General features: G+C 44.2%; 1 long non-coding RNA gene across 2 annotated transcripts; it reads left to right on the forward strand.

Moving 5' to 3' along the window:
* The first annotated feature begins 780 nt into the window (after positions 1–780).
* LOC121068265 lies at positions 781–9,338 on the forward strand. Of its 2 annotated transcripts, XR_005818765.1 has the most exons (4): positions 781–970; positions 1,716–2,130; positions 6,325–6,570; positions 8,869–9,338. It is a non-coding gene; the product is annotated as an uncharacterized LOC121068265 (long non-coding RNA). The 2 variants fall into 2 exon arrangements; XR_005818764.1 differs by lacking the exon at positions 6,325–6,570 and having other exon boundaries at positions 783–970.
* Positions 9,339–11,152: the final 1,814 nt, after the last annotated feature.

An 11,152-nucleotide genomic window follows, 5' to 3' on the forward strand; every position in this document is an offset into this window, starting at 1 on the left:
TCAGGTATTCTGCCCATATTGCTCTTGCATTTCCCAGCTGCAGCCTACATAGCTGGAGAGCTAATGCAGACGGAGAATCCAGCTCCCTTGCTCCCAAGTGTCCAAGGAATGACCCAGCCATCTGCAGGAATCATTACTGTCCTCCGCAAGAGGGGACAAGGTCAAACCAATTGAATGTTGTCTAAAGAGGATCTTGGGGAGGGAATGTTTTCATTACAACAGTTCATCTTTCTTTTCACAGTTCATCAAAAGCAGGCTTTCTGCATACACACGCAAGACAAATAGGACTGAGGGGTGATGACGGATACTGTAGGCCCGCGGTGATTGGGATGACCCTCCACTCACATAGTTGATCAAAGGCAAGTAAAACAATCAGCCAGCCATCATCAACGATGTAATATTAAACTCCCCAAACACCTCATTTAATTAAGTCATTATGATCGAAATCTCCTTACCAGATCTTTTAAGTTATACACTCATAGGCCTTGCCCTAAGATAGCAGAAAAGAACTTCCGGAGGGAAAGCTGCTGTTAAAAATTATTAATAAAATAACATCTCTTCCCTCTACCCCACAAATCAATCGCTCTCTAGAAGGATACACTTCTATCTGATTTCCCCAGGAAGAGCTCAGAAAGCTGGGTGCATCATGCCTAGCATCCTGTCCCTGATTAGCCTGCTGCAGACAGCAGTTGGGGCAGAACACAGCTGGCGTATATGATGTCAGCTTCTTTTGGGGCTGATTGCTATGAAGTCACAAACCCTACTTTTGTGAACCTGCTGCTGGCCAAACAAGCCTGATCCAAAGCACACTGAAGAAAATGTTTGGCCACTTGCAGGTGCAGTCCCAGTGCTGGAGGGGAGGAGAAGTGAAGGGGAACTGGCTTACAGTGGGAATACGTCAATGTGGAGAGTGCCTGGTTACTACAGAGCAGAGATTTCTGAGCCAGATTCCAGACAAGAACAAGATGGGGTGTGAAATGCAGATATCATGGAGTTGAAGCTTGAATTTTCTCTGTACTTAAAAGCATCTTCAGAGGATGTCTTAGCTCCCTTAAACATCCATGTCTGGATGCTTCCTCTGGAAGTTTCTCTCTCCGTTGACTGGAGGGTTCTGAGAAACTAGCTTAAACTAGCTGGATGAATGAGCAGAGATGAGTTGCATCCTTTAGGTTTGTTGCAATTATTATAAAGACATCAGAGAGTGTAACAATGACAAATGGATAGACTTTTAATTCCTAGATGAAAAAGACATTGTTTGTTTTTTCTCTTTGCTTTCATCATTGGCTTAAGGCAACCTAATTTCGGTACTACATCTGAAAGTGGTGACTCAGCCCTACATGCATTCCCACCCCATCGCCTGTGCACCTTGGAGATGGTGCAGTTGAGCAGTCTGACAAATCAGGGGACTCAGATGAGGGAACTCTGCTTTTTTTCCTGCTTTCTGTTGGGTAGAGCATTCAGCTGGATCAGCCTGATGTGTGACCCTACAGCTAGCACAGGAGAAAGGAAGGGAACTCATGGGCAGGGGCAGGAGAGCAATGCCACATGTTTAGGTAAAAATCTGACTTAGATTGGCTCAGGCCATTCATGAAAACACACCTAACTCACGTGTGATCTGGTAACCTAGTGGTGAGAGATTCTCCTTCTCATTACTGGTTTCCTGAGTCATCTGAACAATGGTAATTGCCCTACTATTCTTCTCCCCTTCATTACAGAAACACATGGCAATTAAACAGAGTAAAGCTTGCCATGGGTTTTAAGCCAGCAGCGAGTTCATCAAGCACCTGAAATGAAACCTGTCAAGGTGCTGCTTGGCATTAAGCAGCCAACTTCAGCACTTCTAGAAGCACAATTCCATTAGCCAGCACTGGGCAGGGAAGAAGGCTGCAGGGGAAGGAGCAAAGATCTTTACCCTGGACTGTTTGAAACAGAAGAGAGTTGGAATTCCTGGAACAGACTGCAGCTAACATTGAAGGAGTGATGTCCCAGGGCTGGTGTAAAGAAGACCTGCACAGGCTAAGGGTATGAGACTGTTACTTCTCATTGCATACCCTGACAAATAGGTTGCATCCAGTACTCTACAATTTGCTCACCCTGGAAGTAGAACCTTGAATTCTGTAAAGACAGTAGGTGAGTAGGTGAAAATCCATGCAGGGGAAGGGAAGGGAAGGGAAGGGAAGGGAAGGGAAGGGAAGGGAAGGGAAGGGAAGGGAAGGGAAGGGAAGGGAAGGGAAGGGAAGGGAAGGGAAGGGAAGGGAAGGGAAGGGAAGGGAAGGGAAGGGAAGGGAAGGGAAGGGAACCCCCAAACCTGTTGTTATGTTTTACTCCATCAAAACATAGTTAAATTTTCCAGGGCTGAATTCCAAATCCATTACATCATGTTTGCTAAAAGTAACAGTAATCTAAAGCCTGGGTCCCTAAAAATGAATTGTCTTTATCATTTCCAGATGACTTAACGGCTTTGTCAGGTTTGTAGAGTTATGTCACTCCTAAAACTAGTTTCTTTAGATGCTGTGAAGCACTATTTGTTTATTTGTTTGTTTTCCATCTTCTAAGCACAAATCTGCTGCCTGTGGCACTGCACACACTAGGCATAGGCCCTTGCAACCAGATCAGCTGTACCTGTAGGTTTTTTAAGGCATGTATTACTAAGGAGGCCAAGTCATGCATAAACACTAAAGGCAGTATTGCTTATAGCTAGAATGGGACTCACCTTACTTAAAAGACAGAGCAAAGCTGGAGGAAGCAACTACATCTGATAATCCATGAGCAAATTGCCTGTGGATGTCAATGGAAGAGCTTTCTTTCATGAGCAAGGCATAAAGCTGTTTGCTGGGGATCTGTTGCTGTGGAGTTCAGGCTGCATTCAGTGACCACCCCGGCTGTGTTCCCTCTCTTTGCAATGACTAACCTAGTATCAGTCAAGAACAAAGCAGTGTGGGGAGGAAGTGCTGAATGTCAAAAGACAAGAGCCCTCTAAACCTTATCATTAAGTCTTCCTCGGAGACTTGGGTTTCAAGCAGACTGTCCGAGGGCTGCATAAATTAGACCAAAACAACCCTGGACTGTGCATGCAAAAATAACACCATGAAAGCCTGAAGGCAGACAGTGGAATAGAGAACACAAATCATCCTTCATCAGCTTCTGGAGTGGTGAAAACTTTCCTGCGAATAGCTCATTGAGGAGGAGATGGGCTGTCCAGGAGGATCGGGTAACACTGAATTGGGGTATTCTGCTTGTCAAGTAGCCACAGAGCTAAGGGGTATCCAAGACGGCATTTCTCCTTTACCTCTTGTTGGAGCAGTTCAAGATTTTTTCTAAAATCCTAACTCACTATTTTCTAGCTTGAGGGCTAGAACATGCTGGGGGTGGTGGGGGATAGGGGGTGGGTTGTCACCTGAGGTATAAGCTTGGCTCCAGGGAGTTCATTATTTTTGCAAAGTTGAACACCATCAGCAAAAGTCCCAGAGAACCACTCACCTCTGGGGTGAGTGCATGGGGGTGCAAGCCCAGACCTGGGAGGTGGCCAAGATGTCAGCTTAAGATGGCTCTCACTCATCACCATGCTGTGCTCTCAGTTGACTTAAAGCTTTCCGGTGACTGGAGTAAATTTTTAAAAAGGTTTCAGCAACAAAACAAAGAAGCCAAAGAAGAGGCTTATTTTGTTTCTAACTAAGCCAAAACATTTGGTGATGATTTCTTCCCTCCTTCCTTCCTTCCTTCCTTCCTTCCTTCCTTCCTTCCTTTGGCTGGACCAGTAATTTCTGCAGTATTAAAGGCAGTGAACTATGTCACCCATGGTAGAAAGTCATCCCCCCTCTCCTTTTTGATTACCAGGGTTCAGGGAGGACACTGAAGACTCTGACCCCATAGTTCTGCAGAAACCAATGCTGACATTCTCCAGAACAGCTGCTGAGAGCATTGCCTCAGGCTTGGCCTGGTTTTGTCTGAGGTTGCCAGGGCTGTCTCCCACTTCCTGAAAAATCCCACTTTTAGAAGCTAGATACCTGCGGACAATTTTCAGCACAAAAAAGCTGACAGATGAGTCAAGGTTGTGGTAAAGGGAATGATGTCTCCTCTCTGCGGACAGGGCTAAATGAGGATGCTGACAGCAAGGGACGTGTCCGGCTACCTGCCTTCTCCTGCTTGCTGAAGCACAGTCTCCAGAAGAATCATGAGTTTTTATTTATTCACTCTTCTGTTGTCCATCTTGTCTCATTTGTGGGACAGATGAGCATGAGAAGACCTAAACTTGGTGCCCAGTCCTCAATGAAAAAACATCATTAACATCATTCACCTTCCACAGCTCAGCTCCAGCTGCTCCACACCATATCCCTTATTAGATATTTATATGAATAGTAATATCCGCAGTTAGACTAGCTAGGATTGCGGCAGAAAAAGAAATTAACCCTCCTGCTTCAGGGCACAAAGTGATTCAGAAAGGACAGGTTTGCCAGCCCTGCGGTAGAGAGTTTGTGTAACTTTCTCCACAGCATCCAGCACCACCGGCACCTCTTCTTTCTGGGACCCTCCTTCTTCCTGTCTTTTGGGATTTTTGCTGCAGCCAACTTTCCTTTACCCATTCACCCTGTGCAAACCTTTCCCCAGCTGCAGGTAGTTTCATCTCTCCCCTGTTCATCTTGTTGTTTGTTTTTCTCAGTTCTCCCTTGATACTCTTTGCAGTGACAATTTTTGACCCTCCTGCCTTTTCTCTGCTGTGCCCTTCTCCCTTTCCTCAGTTGTCCTCACCGTCCTTTCTGCCTTTTTCTGCTCCCTTTCTCTCTCTTCCCCAAGCACAGGGTTTAGAGGCCAGGAGAGGTGTAATTGCAGAAATCAGGTGGTTTCCAGCTCTGGTGAGCAGGTGGAGTTGGCACTGCATCTGCCGGAGCTGAGCCACCTTCACCCAGCAGCACTTGCTGCCTGCAGGAAGGATTTGGGGGTCTTCCCATACAGCTCAGGATCCTCTTCTCACACCCTGAAAGGGATGAGCATGATGCTGTGGCCTTCCCAGCCCCTTGATCCCACCAGCAAGACCCTGCAGGGCTTTCTCCCTGCCCACAGCCCCATGCTGAGGTGTGGCCCACTGCGCTGATATCGGTTCCCTTGTTATCAGGGCTGCCTCCTTTCTGCCTACTGAGGCAGGGTTATGAAATGTGTCCCTGTTTGACCCCGAACACCGAGTAACAGAGGTGTGAAGATTTCTGCAGCATGCCCATCTCTGCTTTTCCAGTGGTACACAGTAAGATGGGCAGGGAAAATATTCCTTATTACCTCCTTCACATCAATTATACAATCCCTCACTTGGCCTACAGGAAGCTAGATAAAGATGAAAGCTCATTTTTAAATGTTTTCCCCTAATCACCTCCTTTTATTTATATTTGTATTGCAATTTGCCTGAAACTGGGTCCGTTCTGTTTGTATAGCACCAAGCACAAGGGCTTTGCTGGGTTAGCAGGGTTGTTGGGCACTACCCAGGTACCAGTGATACTGCCCTCACTGGCGTGTTATATCAGAATACATCAGTGAGCCAGGGCTGGGAGGGGAGTGACAGAACAGCCTGTCACCCAGTCCTCTATGCTGGGACATTTCACTTGTCCCTCCTCCCTGTTGCTGTAGAAAGCAGAATGTTATCTGCTGTGAGAGTTTCACTGAAGGAAGTTTACACAACCTAATTCTGCTGGTATGTGTGCTGTGCAGAAGGACTGAGAGCAGACGCCCTCTCAGGACTTGTTGTTCCCATTTCGAGGTAGGAGACACAATAACAAATACTAAACAAAGAAAATAGGCTCACTCAATGCATCTCAGTACAGACAGCAGACTTCAAGCCACAAGGACCTCCCACCAGATATCTCCTAACCTGCTCTCATCTCATCCTTTTTCATTTTTCTTTCTCTCTAGTCTCTCCCTTATCACAAGCAGGAAAATGTAGCAAAGCAGAAGACGGACTCCTTCCATCTCCTGTCCCTTCTACATGCCTGCTTTCATTCCGTGTTTTATTTCTCCTCTCCCCCATTGGGATGATTTACCCATAGCCAGAAAGTGCAGCAGGTCCACGTGGAAGCCTATTACAGCCCATGGTTTGCCATGCACGTTGCAATAGGCCTGGAAGAGTGTGGTCACATACCCTAGAGGTAAGGAGTTTATAATGGCCTGATTCAAAGCCCTGTAAGGTAAATGGCATCCTTTCCATTGGCTTCAAGGGGCTTTGGATCATGCTGTAAATAGTCCAGTAAGATACTGTACATGGATACGCCAACTATTTATAGGACTTATGATAGACAAGATGTGTACTCACCATCTAAATCTAGCCACTGTGTCATCTAGGGAGAGACCAAATCAGGCCCGATGCTTAGTGGAACGGGATATATCAATGACGATGAGGGACCATTGACTGACATGTCACCTGCTTTGCTTCCCTGGAGCAGAAACACCTGAGATCCTTCACCATCTACTGCAAGTGTCCTTCCTAACAGATAGCTTTGTTCAAAAGGAAAGATGTCAAATATAGCAAAGTGATAACCTCAGATTTATGAAGCTTTTCTGCAGCAAATGCTCCTAGATCTTTTCAAGGTAATCCCAGCCTTCTCAGAGCCCCATAGTCATATCTTCCTTTGACTGGATCTCTGCAACTGGGGCCAATGAACCCAGAATCTGCTAAGTCCAATGCTTGGTTTTATCTGTGCAAGCTAACGTAGATGACCTTGGTACCCAGGATTACGTGTGTAACACAGGCTTGATTGATATCATTAGTACCCAAGGTAACCAGATCTGACAATATCAGACTAGAGTTACCTGCATGGCACAGCCTGTTCACATTCACATCTGTGAGCAAGCTCCTCGCCTTCATTCATAAACAAGTTTCTCCCTCTGAGCAGAACACGGTGTGCAGATGCTATTGTGTGAATGAATTTTTTCAGACAAAGATGTTCTGACTTCTGATGCTCGAGAAGGGTGTTTCGTGTTATAGAGCGATTGCCAACAGTGATCCGATACTTTACAAACCCTCATGTCAGGGTGTGGATGGGAGCAGGTAGTTCCAACTGTTGTCGTTAGATTTGTTACGGTGATGCCTAATGATAAACCAAGAATAGTCCCATTGTCTTCAGCACTGTATAAGCACACAGGCAGAAGTAGACAATCCCTGACTCAAAGCATTTACAGTACAAACAAACAACAACAACAACAAAAAAAGCGTGGGATATCTTGAAATGCTAAAGGTTTTAGCACAAAAAAATGGGGAAGTGATATAGATAGTCAGAAGTGCTCATGAATGGGTGGAGAGACCAACAGTAATATACTTGATAGATCATAAATCTACAGTCCTGTTTCTCTATCATGAGGGAGGAGAACATAGGGCAAGGAAAAAGAGGTAAGAGAGAGGTCAGGGAGTAGGACTATGAATAACTGGTGTTGGTTTTACTCCCTCAAAAATGACTCTGGCAGACATTCACTTTGATTACAACCAGCACAGACTTTAAAGTCTATTTCCACATGCAAAACTCTAGAGCCTTACTCAGAAAGATCCCATACAGTAACAATAAGTGAAGAAAAGTCAATCTTGCTTGTTCAAGACTTAGCACTGATCCCAAAATGCAGGAATGGCATGGCTATTGTGCTAGGCTTTGGAGAGAGGTACGTGCAATTCCTCAGCTGCTGGCACAGAAACGAGCAACATCTGTGGGGTGTGGAAGAGCATCTCCTTTCTTTGAAATCCCGACTGGAATTTGTGAGGTGCAGCCAGTGCTTAAATAGATCTTCCACCCTACTCATCTGCTTGGCAGGCAGGCAGTGCTGGCTGTCGTGTCTCAGGAAAGACAACAGGAAGCAAATTCCAGGTATCAATCTACTTAGTGTCACCATGGATCCATCTGATTGCTGACCGCCGGCTGAGTTCTGCAAAGCACCTCCTTAATTTCAGGGATCTGCTTACTGGTGTTCACGAAAATACTGGAGGGCATATTTATTTTTAAGCTTCAATAGGACTCATATGTAAACAGTCTGCTGAACAGAAATTTCTGGTGCCTGGACAACACAGAGAGCCATGCTGGGGACTGTAGAAAAAGAGGGTGTACCAAAGTCAGCTGTCTCACCCTGGTGATTGCACTGGCATACATGCATTTGGGGTCCTTACGTGCTGAGGAATGTAGTAAGTCACCATTGCCTGCGTGTGCACTGTCATGGAGTGGTAGGGTAGATTTGTTTATTCATTTTATCCTTCATCCTTTGAGACTTTCTAGTCATTCCATCCCTGTAGTTTTTTCTGTTGACTTAGTTGTATAAACTTCCTCTAATAGGACAATAAGTACGTCTCTTGTGCTGTTACCCTGAGATCCTCTGCAAGGGATTCTGCATTGACTGCAAATGATATCAGACATCATGACCCTGTAGTGACCACCCAATTACAGTTGTCTGAAGAGCTTTTGAACCTTCAGAGCAGCCCTATGACTTGCAACCTCAACTGGTCATTGTTTCTGCAAGTTTAGTTTGGCAAAGTTTATAATGAAGCTTTTACTTAAAAGTTTTTCATGGTTTCGTTGGGGAGCCCAATGACAAACTACTATGGTTGTAAAGCCAATGTTTTCAAGGTTTGGTTTGCAGTGTTCAGTGTCTAGCTCCTAAAAACATAATTGCATTTGTATTTCAACAACTGGAAGCCAAAAAAAAATACAATAAAAATTGCTTGACATAATCCCCCAAGGTCTAACATGTATTTCCTAAGGAAATATTAGTTCTGCCCACCAAAATGTGCCAGGTTTTGGTGTCTTTTGTTGTTGTTATTGATGTTATTTAATTAAAATCCTGGACTAGCTTTACTTACTATTTCTTGATGTTCCTTCCGCTAGCTGAATTTCTTCTTTTTTTTTGCAGTTAAAATGCATGCATCCAGATTGCTTCTGAGCTCCTCTTCAGTGGATGACCACGTAGCAGAACTAAATGTGTTCCTCTCCAATGGGGAACAAGGGATCCCTTCTCCTCCTGTCACCTGTGCAGATACTGTGCCTTTCATTTCTTCCAGTGGGTAGAAATTATTCACAGATTCAAAAGCCTCTGTAATGAATAGCTGATTGTGAATGCTCATGTTCCACGTGTCTTTACAAGGGGGAGTGTTTTCATGTTGCGTTCCCATGTGTCTTTTTTACTATGAGACCAAAAGCAACTAATCTATTTGGGTAGTTTGTTAGAAAAACATCATATGCCACCACTGCATCTGGTTTAGATATTGACTTAACACCAAGCTGGAAGATGACAGTGTATGATTTGTACCTCCCAAACTCATAATGTTGGTGACAGGTATTTGTAGTTGGTTACACTCTTTTTATTGATGAATTCGCTGCTGGTCAATTAGAAACCATCCAGTAAGCTGAGAATGTTTGAAATGCGGAGCCAGTGTGGATTTTTCATCAGTGCCATTCCCTCCTAGATCATAAGAATTGCAGGTTATGGTGGCCTGAGGTCAGGACACTTCCAAAACCTAAAAACAAAAACAAGCCAAGCAACTTCTGAACTTCTGGAGCTGTTTTCCAGCCTGTGACTCGCACTACTCTTTGCTGTAGATAAATTCTTCTGTCTCGTCTGCTTTCTAGAAACTTTTCCCGACATGAAAACCATGGAGTATTGGTGAACACTGATTTATGGCACATTAGCACAGGCAGAATATGTTTCTCTAACTCCAGAGCAAGTCTGGCTCTGCAGTGCTTGGAAATGCTCTTTAAAAAAACAAGGCAAAGTGTTGCACACATCAGCATGTGCTCTCTGTGGATGAAATTCAGCTCACTATGGTGAGATACCACAATGTTGAGGTAGTTGTTAAATTCCGTTCAAATGCCAGGATACATTTCATCCCGTAGTCTTTATTGATATATTAGAAAGCAGATCAGAAGTCAGGTACCTTGTCATTGATTTGGTATTGGGACTAAATCAACATCAGCTTTGATTTCTCCATATCACTCTGTATATTACCTTGCTCTGAATGCTCTGCCAGAGGATTAATCACCCACAACAAAGAATTAACTACATGTCAAACTTATAAAAGGAGGGGTTTAAGAAGCCATCTCTTTTTCCGTCTTTGTGAAAACAAAGCAGTGCACAATGGGAGATGTACAAATAATCAGAACTCCCATGGGGGGAGGAGAGGTGGAGAACAAGCTTCTAATGCAACAAGTAGCCACAAAAAGTTACCTTAAAAGCCTTTTGATGATGGAGCTCGCTGTGTTTATGAAGGATGTGACATAACGCGCCTGCCCATGATAGCAGGGGATTGGAATTGTCAACCGGGGATGGCCGTTCCAGCCCTTTTCCTATCGTGAGCTGGCTGAGATGCTGTAATTAAACTCAGCCCAACAGCTGTAAGTAGGGAGAGCTGTAAAAATAAAGTCAGGTGCAAGTGTGTGGATGAATTCTATCAATGAAGTAACAACAGCAGCCAGTGTAGTGTACAGAAAGCAGGAAGCAGAACAGAGGATTGTTGCACAATAAGAGAGAGGAGGCCAGCAGGACAGTTTCTGGACACAGACCAGTATCTTGTGATGCATTGTGTTCAGAAATCAATAGTTTCACGAAGCTTAATTCTTCTGTCGAAGAAAAAGATCATTTTCCGTTCAAATATCTTTCATCTCAGCTAGGTTTGCAATTCTTTTCCTGGAGCTGAAATGATCTCAGCTGAAAGAGCTGATCTATGGACAAGATCAAATAAAAGGTAAAAAGCCAGTCTCCAGTGAAAGGTCAGTGAAATTTGTCACACAATTAAAACTACTTTACTTCTTTAGAAATCCTCTGAAACAAGTCCGTGTAATTTCCAGCCTGCTCATCGCCACCTCTTTATACCGCAGGAATGATCCTGCTGCCTTCCAGACTTATCTTTGCTGAAGTTTGCATCCCTCTAATTAAATGCAGCTTTTAGCACTAAAAAAATAAAAATAAAATAAAAAAATCAGCTTTTTTTTTTTTTTTTCCTCCTCTCTCCTCAGTGAGAGATATCCCTCAGGAAGATAACATGTCTATGTCATGAAGGGTGGGGTCAGGCAATAAGTCTCAGGCATGATGAAAGCCATGATCTATATTTCCTTTTTTCTTTCTTCATAATAGCTGTACACATGCTTGTCTTTTTTTTACTTTCCCATCCTGAACACTTTCCAGACATTAGAAACCTCAG

Source organism: Cygnus olor, chromosome 3 (genome assembly GCF_009769625.2).
Source record: "Cygnus olor isolate bCygOlo1 chromosome 3, bCygOlo1.pri.v2, whole genome shotgun sequence".
Lineage (NCBI taxonomy): Eukaryota > Metazoa > Chordata > Aves > Anseriformes > Anatidae > Cygnus > Cygnus olor.